Source organism: Pelophylax lessonae (genome assembly GCF_965119305.1).
Source record: "Pelophylax lessonae genome assembly, chromosome: 1".
Classification (NCBI taxonomy): domain Eukaryota; kingdom Metazoa; phylum Chordata; class Amphibia; order Anura; family Ranidae; genus Pelophylax; species Pelophylax lessonae.
In genome coordinates this window covers 718593245-718602346 of record NC_138768.1, presented here as the reverse complement: position 1 = coordinate 718602346, position 9102 = coordinate 718593245, and the positions used below count along the sequence as shown (strand labels likewise).

Below are 9102 nucleotides of genomic sequence, written 5' to 3'. Positions count from 1 at the left end.
CGGGAATGGGTGGCTGTTCTACCACTGGTAAAAACATATTATGTTATTTTGAAATTCTAACACTTCTGGCACAGAGATCACTCAAGTTTGTACATTGCGTTTATCTGCGATTACTTGCGTTTACATGGGGCTGCAGTACTAAATTCTTGCCTTTTCTATAACTACTGATTATTTTTATTTTTTTTTTTGTATTGCGATTATCTGTGTTTATGTACAGATAGCTCCAGTACATCGCTCCTGGACGCTGTCATTTTTCATTTTTTTTTCCTTAAAGCCCCGTACACACGTACTGATCGTCGGCCAAATGATCGGCCGTCTTTTGTCCAGGGCTGTCTTGTCAGTTGAAAACTGCAAAAGACTGCACACGAATTTTGTCGGCCAACAACAGCCGACTGCAGAAGTGATGTCATGTGATGGTTAACTTTCCTTGTCTTTTTTCTTTTCTGAACATGCCCAGTCTTGCTAATCTGCTGTCTGTCGGCCGAAATCTGTACTGACTGGCGAACAATCGGCCGTTCTGGTGACGGCCAACAAAAATTTTAATGCCTGCACGACAGATTCTGTTCGGTCGAAAATGCGCTGTCGGCTGTCAGGAGGCATCATACTAACAAGCCTACAATCTTTACAATATTTACGGCCGACAATCGTTACGTGTGTACGGGGCTAAACACACAAAACTGTATGTTGTTAAAACGTTGCTAAATGCAGAGTGTGAATGACACCATAGGGATGCATTGTCTGCATTTTGCTGCAGTAAATAAGTTCCTCTATCCGCAGCTAAAAGCTAAAATCCAACCACCCGTGTGAAAGTGGCCTTAGACTTTGCATGATTACAAGAAGACACAAGATTACAAGAAGAATACAAATGTTTCAGATTTTTTCCCCCCTGTAATATAATGTAAACTCCTCCAGGAAATCATGTTATTCAGCGATGTTAGATGTGCATTTAACTTTAGGTAGCCTGTTTCTGTTGTAGTGATCAGGGCAAAGGTGTGGCTGTCACTTCAATTCATGAGCCTTCTGAAAGGACGGGGCTTGGCCACAGCACTGATTGACAGCTAGGCCTCCCAGAGCTGGCCACAGCCTCCCATCACAATACACTGGCAGGAGATTTTAGAACTCTCTCTGTTGCCTCTGACAACCTGTCTCTGTACAATTAAGGAGAACAACAGAACAACAAAACACCGAGTGCACTACAAAGCCAGGAAGCTTGGATCATAAGGATCTAAAGAGGAAAACTGCACATTCACACTCGCAGTGAGTTTTCTACAAAATTTGTTAACTTAACGCGTTAAAAAAATGAGGGAGAAAGTTTGTATGGGGCACAGCAGTGTAAACCTGGGGGACTAAGGCAGGGCCTGTCATTGAGTGGGCTGAATTTAAATGCACAGTACAAAGGGGGCTTTAATTGCATGAATAGCGGGGATGTTTTGGTGGATTAAAAGACTATTAACTTTGTGATAATTAGCTAAGGGCTTCAGAAAAACTGCTTGTTCGCTATTTACAAATTCTGAACTTTGGTTATAATTTTAAAGAACATTTCTGGGATAGATGTTGAAGGAAAAATGTAAAATGTATTATCTATACCATTGGGGGGGGGGGGGGCTATAATTTAATATGCTGCAATTTTTTTCACCAAGTGCTTATGTGGGAAAAAGACAAAATGTCGCCCGCATTAACAATCAGCTATTTAAATACCCCCACGTGCATTCTTTTTTTGTTTAGTGTGCAGTATTTATGCCGTCGTTCACTTAATATAGAAATTGTCATAATTTACATGAAAAAGATATTTTTTGTATTTGGTTTCTTAGTGAACATATACAAAGCACACCTGCTGTTCCAGTATTTCAACAGCATATGCTTGAATAATGTAGAACAATTAACAATTGATCCATTATGTGAATGGTCACAGGTAATCTACAGATCTTGGTAATGTTGAGTACATTGTGTGGCCTAGATTGTACGCTTATTATTGCTGTATGCTTAGGTTATATATCAACATATACGTTTTATGTTTGCTAAGAATATTTTCATGTGGAAGTTCACAGGTATGCAGCTCTGATTCCTGCCAAGCACCCCAGACCCTTTAGATCAGAGTAGGAAGCCAAACAGACCAGTTGAAATGTCCACTGGTCTAGGTTTGACATTGTACTGACATGAATACAGTAATCCCCCGCTCCATCGCGGTTCAGTTTTTGCGGTACTGGTAATTCGCGTTTTTTTTTGTAATGTTATTTTACTATATAAATCATTAAAAATGAAATATTTTTGTGTTTTCCATAGCTCTTGCTATGTCTCTTAGTATCTTTTATGTGTTTAAATTCGTTTCTATTGTTTAAAAAGTGTGTTTAACCACTTAAGCCCCGGAGGATTTGGCTGCTAAAGGACCAGGGGTTTTTTTGCGATTTTTTACTGCGTGACTTTAACGGACAATTGCGCGGTCGTGCGACGCTGTACCTAAACGAATTTGACGTCCTTTTTTTCCCACAAACAGAGCTTTCTTTTGGTGGTATTTGATCACCTGTGCGATTTTTTGATCACGCGCTATAAACAAAAAAAGAGCGTAAATTTTGCAAAAATAACAATATTTTTCACATTTTTTTATATGAAATTCCCCAAAAAAAAAAGTAAAAATCAAAATTTTTTAACATTTTTCGGCCAATTTGTTTTATGCTACCTATGTTTGGTAAAAAAAATCGCAAAAAGCGTATTTTGATTGGTTTGCGCAAAAGTTATCGCGTTTACTAACAAAGAGAAAGATTTTTGTCATTTTTGGTGTTTTTTTTTTTAACGCGTAATGGCGGCGATCTGCGATTTTTTTTTCGGTACTGCGACATTGCGGCGGACAGATCGGACCCTTGACTGACATTTTTGACACTTTTGGGGTTACCAGTGACATTACTGCAGTAATCAGTGCTATACATATGCACTGTTACTGCAAAAATGACACTGGCAGGGAAGGGGTTAACTTTATTGGGAAGGGAGGGGTTAAGTGTGTCCTAGGGGCGTGCTTTCTACTGTGTAGGGACATTGCTATTGGTGTAAAAGCAAAGATCAACCGTTCTACATAGTAGAACGGTCAGATCTTTACTTTTACACAGGGAGAACTGACAGGCAGCTTGTTTACACAAGCTGCTCTGTCTTTCTCCCTTCACAGGAGCGATCGTAGTGTGGCCGGCGGACATCGAGTCCGCCGGTCACACGCACTGACTTGCCTGTGAACGAGCCGCGGCGGGCGCGCGCCTCGGCGGGCGCGCGCCCGCTCGCTATAGGCTCGCAAGTCAGTGACAGGCGAGTGACGTACCGATACGTCACTCTGCCTGGCCGGGGCTGACCGCCGCAGTATATAGTCGTGCGGCGGTCGGCAACCGGTTAAAGACCTTAAAATGCTTTTACATGTACAGTGACAGTAAAAAAATCATGCCTACAATGCATTTTAATAGGGTTTTTCTATTTCGCGGAATTTCACTTTTCGCGGCTGGGTCCGGAACGTGACACCCGCAATGGAGGGGGGTTTACTGTATTGTATGCCACATTTGGCCTTGGCCTGACTATTGATTTCCATTGATTCTCCTGGTGGGTCCCCCTCCACCAGAGTGATGTTTGGACCATGGGCAAAACAGCATCTGAATAATAGGTGAGCTTGCCGTTCTTCTGCATCCTAAATGCGTCCATATATGTAAACCAAACCACTAAATTATCATGTAAGTGTAGCGCTACCCTCGCAGAGACCCCTGAACTCAAAGTAATTGTAAAGAAAATTTTATTAGTTAAAAAAAAATAAAATAAACATGTAATACTTACCTGCTCTTTGTAATGGTTTTGCACAAAGAAGCCCCAATCTTCCTCTTCTCAGGTCCTCTACCGGCACTCTTGCAAGCCGCTTGATGTGGGGGCACTTGTGTGTGCTCCATCCCGAGCTGGCTCTCTGCGTTTATAAGACATAGAGAGTGCAGCTCAGCCCCGCCCCTGCTCCTGCCTCACTGATTGTGGTTGACAGCAGCGCGGGCCAATTGCTTAGCTGCTGCATGTTAGCCAATCAGGAGGCGCAGGTCTCGGGCACATCGCTGTATTGGAATTGGGCTTAGATAAGCATTGGGGGGGCTGCACACTGAAGGTTTTTTTTACCTTCATGTAAAGAATGAGGTAAAAACATTCAGCCTTTACAACCACTTTAAGCAGTTCCTTCCCTAAATAATTTAGCTCTCACAGCTGGGGACCATGAGTTAGTTTTAGGAACAGTCAAAAGTCTTGCAGCTGGGAACCATGATGCAAATCTTTCTGGCATCTAGTAATAGCAAAAGGAATGAGTGCTGTACAGTTGCAGGGAGTCAGTCAGGAATTTTATTCATGATGAATCCCAAACCAAATCCATCTGCACATGAAACAAACAAAGATAAAATTCCCAGTTCAATTTGCCAACCAGTCTGCTTACCAACCAAATTGGCCTGTCTAACAGTTTGCGTCAATACAGGGGTTTAGTTAGCACACATTTGCAAACGCATGTGAAAGCTGCAGGGCCACGTCAAGGCTCCCTGTTACCTGCAGTCCTAACTCTAATGAATTTTAAAGAGTCTCCACAGTGGGAGCACATGCAAGCTAATGGATAGATAGGGGACAGGTGAGCCTGGAGGTGGCCCATCCCTCCTGAAAGGTAATTGGGGGCATAATGGAAGCCCAGCTGATAGTATTACAGCAAAGGCACCCAGTATGTCCACTCACCAGTACACATATACAACAAAGAAAATGGCCCCCACCTATAACTGGCCTTAATAGCAAAGAACACATGGAAGGGCAACGCACATGAAACAAACAAAGATAAAATTCCCAGTTCAATTTGCCAACCAGTCTGCTTACCAACCAAATTGGCCTGTCTAACAGTTTGCGTCAATACAGGGGTTTAGTTAGCACACATTTGCTGGGCTTCCATTATGCCCCCAATTACCTTTCAGGAGAGATGGGCCACCTCCAGGCTCACCTGCCCCCTATCTATCCATTAGCTTGCATGTGCTCCCACTGTGGAGACTCTTTAAAATTCATTAGAGTTAGGACTGCAGGTAACAGGGAGCCTTGACGTGGCCCTGCAGCTTTCACATGCGTTTGCAAATGTGTGCTAACTAAACCCCTGTATTGACGCAAACTGTTAGACAGGCCAATTTGGTTGGTAAGCAGACTGGTTGGCAAATTGAACTGGGAATTTTATCTTTGTTTGTTTCATGTGCGTTGCCCTTCCATGTGTTCTTTGCTATTAAGGCCAGTTATAGGTGGGGGCAGAGGCCATTTTCTTTGTCAAATCCATCTGCAGACTTGATCCCCTGGTAGAGAAGTCCAGCACTCAGATTCAGGATAATCCCAGGCCTCCAACCCAGCAACAGCCAAGGCCCAGCCAAACAACAACTCAGTTCAAGTGCCTCAGGGCAAGTAACCCTGGATTTCAGGCTAATTACTTCCTTCCTATAATTTACAATTGAAACAAAATAAACACTCCTAGCACCTGAAACAATAGTACATATTCCAAATGTCAATAATCAATACAGTATGGTGCAGCGCTAATCACAGAAAATATGACAAGTATTGGCAAAATTTGACCATGTGCGATTTATATGAGTCCACCAGGAATAGCAGATGACAACAGTTTCCCAGAAAGGAGAAATTCCACACAGGTAGGAAGGTGTGTCAAGGAGTCTCAGAGGAAAATGCACCCAAAGTGATACAATTGGCTCCCTACCAGATCCCACTCACCACCAAATTATAAGTGGTTAAGTGCATCTCTTTAATGACCAAAGGATCCGGGGGGTTAAAAGCCATATCCAGGACAAGAGCCCTCAAGGAATCAGAAAGGCCAAGCGGCTGTGGGGCAACGACTCCTCAGATCACATCCTCCTCAGTATATATGGCCAAAGTAAAAGGAAAAAGCTCCCATAGTGCATTAATGTTTTTAAAACCTTTTATTATGCAAAGTAAAAAATGGGACACTCACATTCTGAAGATCAGATAGCAGCAAATAAATAAGCAGGATCCAGCGCCGCTGCAGTGTTCCTGCAAGTCTCAGCCTCACTGTTCCAGGATCCCCCGTCTCGTAGGCGGGGACCGGGCGGGTAAACCTCCACTCGCCGCCAGGAGCCGAGAGCCGTAGTGTCTTGCGCCAGTGGTTTCCTGACGGTTTTTATACACTTATTGATGTATCGTTCTGCTGACTATGGCATGATACTGTATCATTGTACAGACAGTAAGTACTTTTTTTTGTCCTGTGTATGCTGGATACTTTAAAGAAAAAATGTTGCATTGGTTACAAATAGTCACACAAAGAACGGAAACAAATAGAATATAGGGTGCTACCAGTAGAATATAATCAATGAATAATGAAGGACATGCCACTACAGGATACAACAGATATAAAATATAACTTTTAGTCACGAATGCCTAACAGCCAAGAATGGATGGGTCCCCTTATTAACACATATTACAAACACGATTCCAAAAAAGTTGGGACACTGTACAAATTGTGAGTAAAAAAGGAATGGACTAATTTACAAATCTCATAAACTTATATTTTATTCACAATATAATATAGATAACATATCAAATGTTGAAAGTGAGACATTTTGAAATGCCATGCCAAATATTGGCTCAATTTGGATTTCAACAAAAAGAGGCCGGAAAAGTTAAATGTACATATAAGGAACAGCTGGAGGACCAATTTGCAACTTATTAGGTCAACTGGCAACATGATTGGGTATAAAAAGAGCCTCTCAGAGTGGCAGTGTCTCTCAGAAGTCAAGATGGGCAGAGGATCACCAATTCCCCCAATGCTGCGGCGAAAAATAGTGGAGCAATATCAGAAAGGAGTTTCTTAGAGAAAAAATGCAAAGAGTTTGAAGTTATCATCATCTACAGTACATAATATCATCCAAAGATTCAGAGAATCTGCAACAATCTCTCTGCGTAAGGGTCAAGGCCGGAAAACCATACTAAATGCCTGTGATCTTCGGGCCCTTAGACGGCACTGCATCACATACAGGAATGCTACTGTAATGGAAATCACAACATGGGCTCAGGAATACTTCCAGAAAACATTGTCGGTGAACAAAATCCAACGTGCCATTCACCGCTGCCTGTAAAAACTCTATAGGCCAAAAAACAAGCCATATCTAAACATGATCCAGAAGCGCAGGCGTTTTCTCTGGGCCAAGGCTCATTTAAAATGGACTGTGGCAAAGTGGAAAACTGTTCTGTGGTCAGACGAATCAAAATGTGAAGTTCTTTTTGGAAAACTGGGATGCCATGTCATCCGGACTAAAGAGGACAAGGATAACCCAAGTTGTTATGAGCGCTTAGTTCCGAAGCCTCCATCTCTGATGGTATGGGGTTGCATGAGTGCGTGTGGCATGGGCAGCTTACACATCTGGAAAGGCACCATCAATGCTGAAAGGTATATCCAAGTTCTAGAACAACATATGCTCCCATCCAGATGTCGTCTCTTTCAGGGAAGACCTTGCATTTTCCAGCATGACAATGCCAGACCACATACTGCATCAATTACAACATCATGGCTGCGTAGAAGAAGGATCCGGGTACTGAAATGGCCAGCCTGCAGTCCAGATCTTTCACCCATAGAAAACATTTGGCGCATCATAAAGAGGAAGATGTGACAAAGAAGACCTAAGACAGTTGAGCAACTAGAAGCCTGCATTAGACAAGAATGGGACAACATTCCTATTCCTAAACTTGAGCAACTTGTCTCCTCAGTCCCCAGACGATTGCAGACTGTTATAAAAAGAAGAGGGAATGCCACACAGTGGTAAGCATGGCCTTGTCCCAACTTTTTTGAGATGTGTTGATGCCATGAAATGTAAAATTAACTTATTTTTCCCTTAAAATTATATATTTTCTCAGTTTAAACATTTGATATGTCATGTCTATGTTGTATTTTGAAAAAAATATTGAAATTTGAAACTTTCACATTATTGCATTCTGTTTTTATTCACAATTTTTACAGTGTCCCAACTTTTTTGGAATCGGGTTTGTATTTTAGTTGATGTAATATTAACATCTATATAAATACTGTGCAATAAATGCCGCCAGCTATGTATCTTGGCAACTTTGTTTCAGTGCTCGCTATAGAAAGAGCAGAACATCTACCTAGAGTCTCATTTTTAGTCTGTGTAACCAGATCACCTGATTTATCTATGGTCACTAAGACTGCATTTATACCTGAGCGTACCATTTTCCCACCTTTTTTCCTGGCATTTTTTGTATGCACATTTTTGAGTGTTCATTTACAGCATTTTTTAATGCATTTTTTGAGCTCTGACATTTTTTAATTAGCCAATAGAGAAAAATATAATCAGTTTCATCATATGTTGCTATGTTTTTCAGCTTTTATAGCCACTTTTTCTTTTTATTATTTTATTTATTTTTTTTAACTATTTTTTGTAAGGGGATAAATGTTAGGGTTAGAGGTAATTTATTTATTTAATATCTATTTATTTACTTATTTATTTTTTGTTTATTTATCTGTTTGTTTTGTTAGGTTACGGTTTAATATTAGGGTTAGGGGTTAGGATTTGGTTAGTGTTTAGGAATAGGGTTAAGGGTTAATATTAGGGTTAAGGGTTGGTGTTAATTTATTATGTATTTAATATTATTTATTTTCATTTGATTATTGAATTTATTCAGAAAATGCTCAAAAAACGTGCATCAAAAAGCACTAAAACGCTCAAAAACTATTGAAGCAAGGGTTTCTATTCATTAATATGGACCTAAAAATGCATAAAAAAAATGCAACAATCTGCCTAATCCGAGCTACAAAAAAGCTCCAAAAAAAATTTGAGCTTCGGGCCTCTGCTTCGGGCTACTTGTAGTGGAGGTGTGAACCAACTCCATATGGAATAATTTATTTTTTTCTCCTCCAGCGTTTTGGAGCTTGAAGCTGAATGGGGCCTAATGGGGCCTTACTGTATGTCCACATACTGTGCTAGCCCAGTCACAGCCTACACTTGCACTGTCAATCTGAAATAAGCCTTAGACTAATTTGCAGCTCTGTGCCCCTTTAGGACATTGTTAAACTCTTGAAGAAAATGTTGCTTACCGGACTGGTAA

General features: G+C 41.1%; 1 protein-coding gene across 1 annotated transcript in view; it reads left to right on the top strand.

Moving 5' to 3' along the window:
* Window positions 1-1096: 1096 nt before the first annotated feature.
* Window positions 1097-9102, top strand: part of LOC309544702 (EF-hand calcium-binding domain-containing protein 6-like) — a 164237-nt gene continuing 156231 nt past the window's right edge. The window contains exon 1 of the mRNA XM_082243634.1: window positions 1097-1257. The gene's annotated coding sequence lies outside the window, so the exon portion shown is untranslated. The remainder of the gene's footprint in view (window positions 1258-9102) is intronic.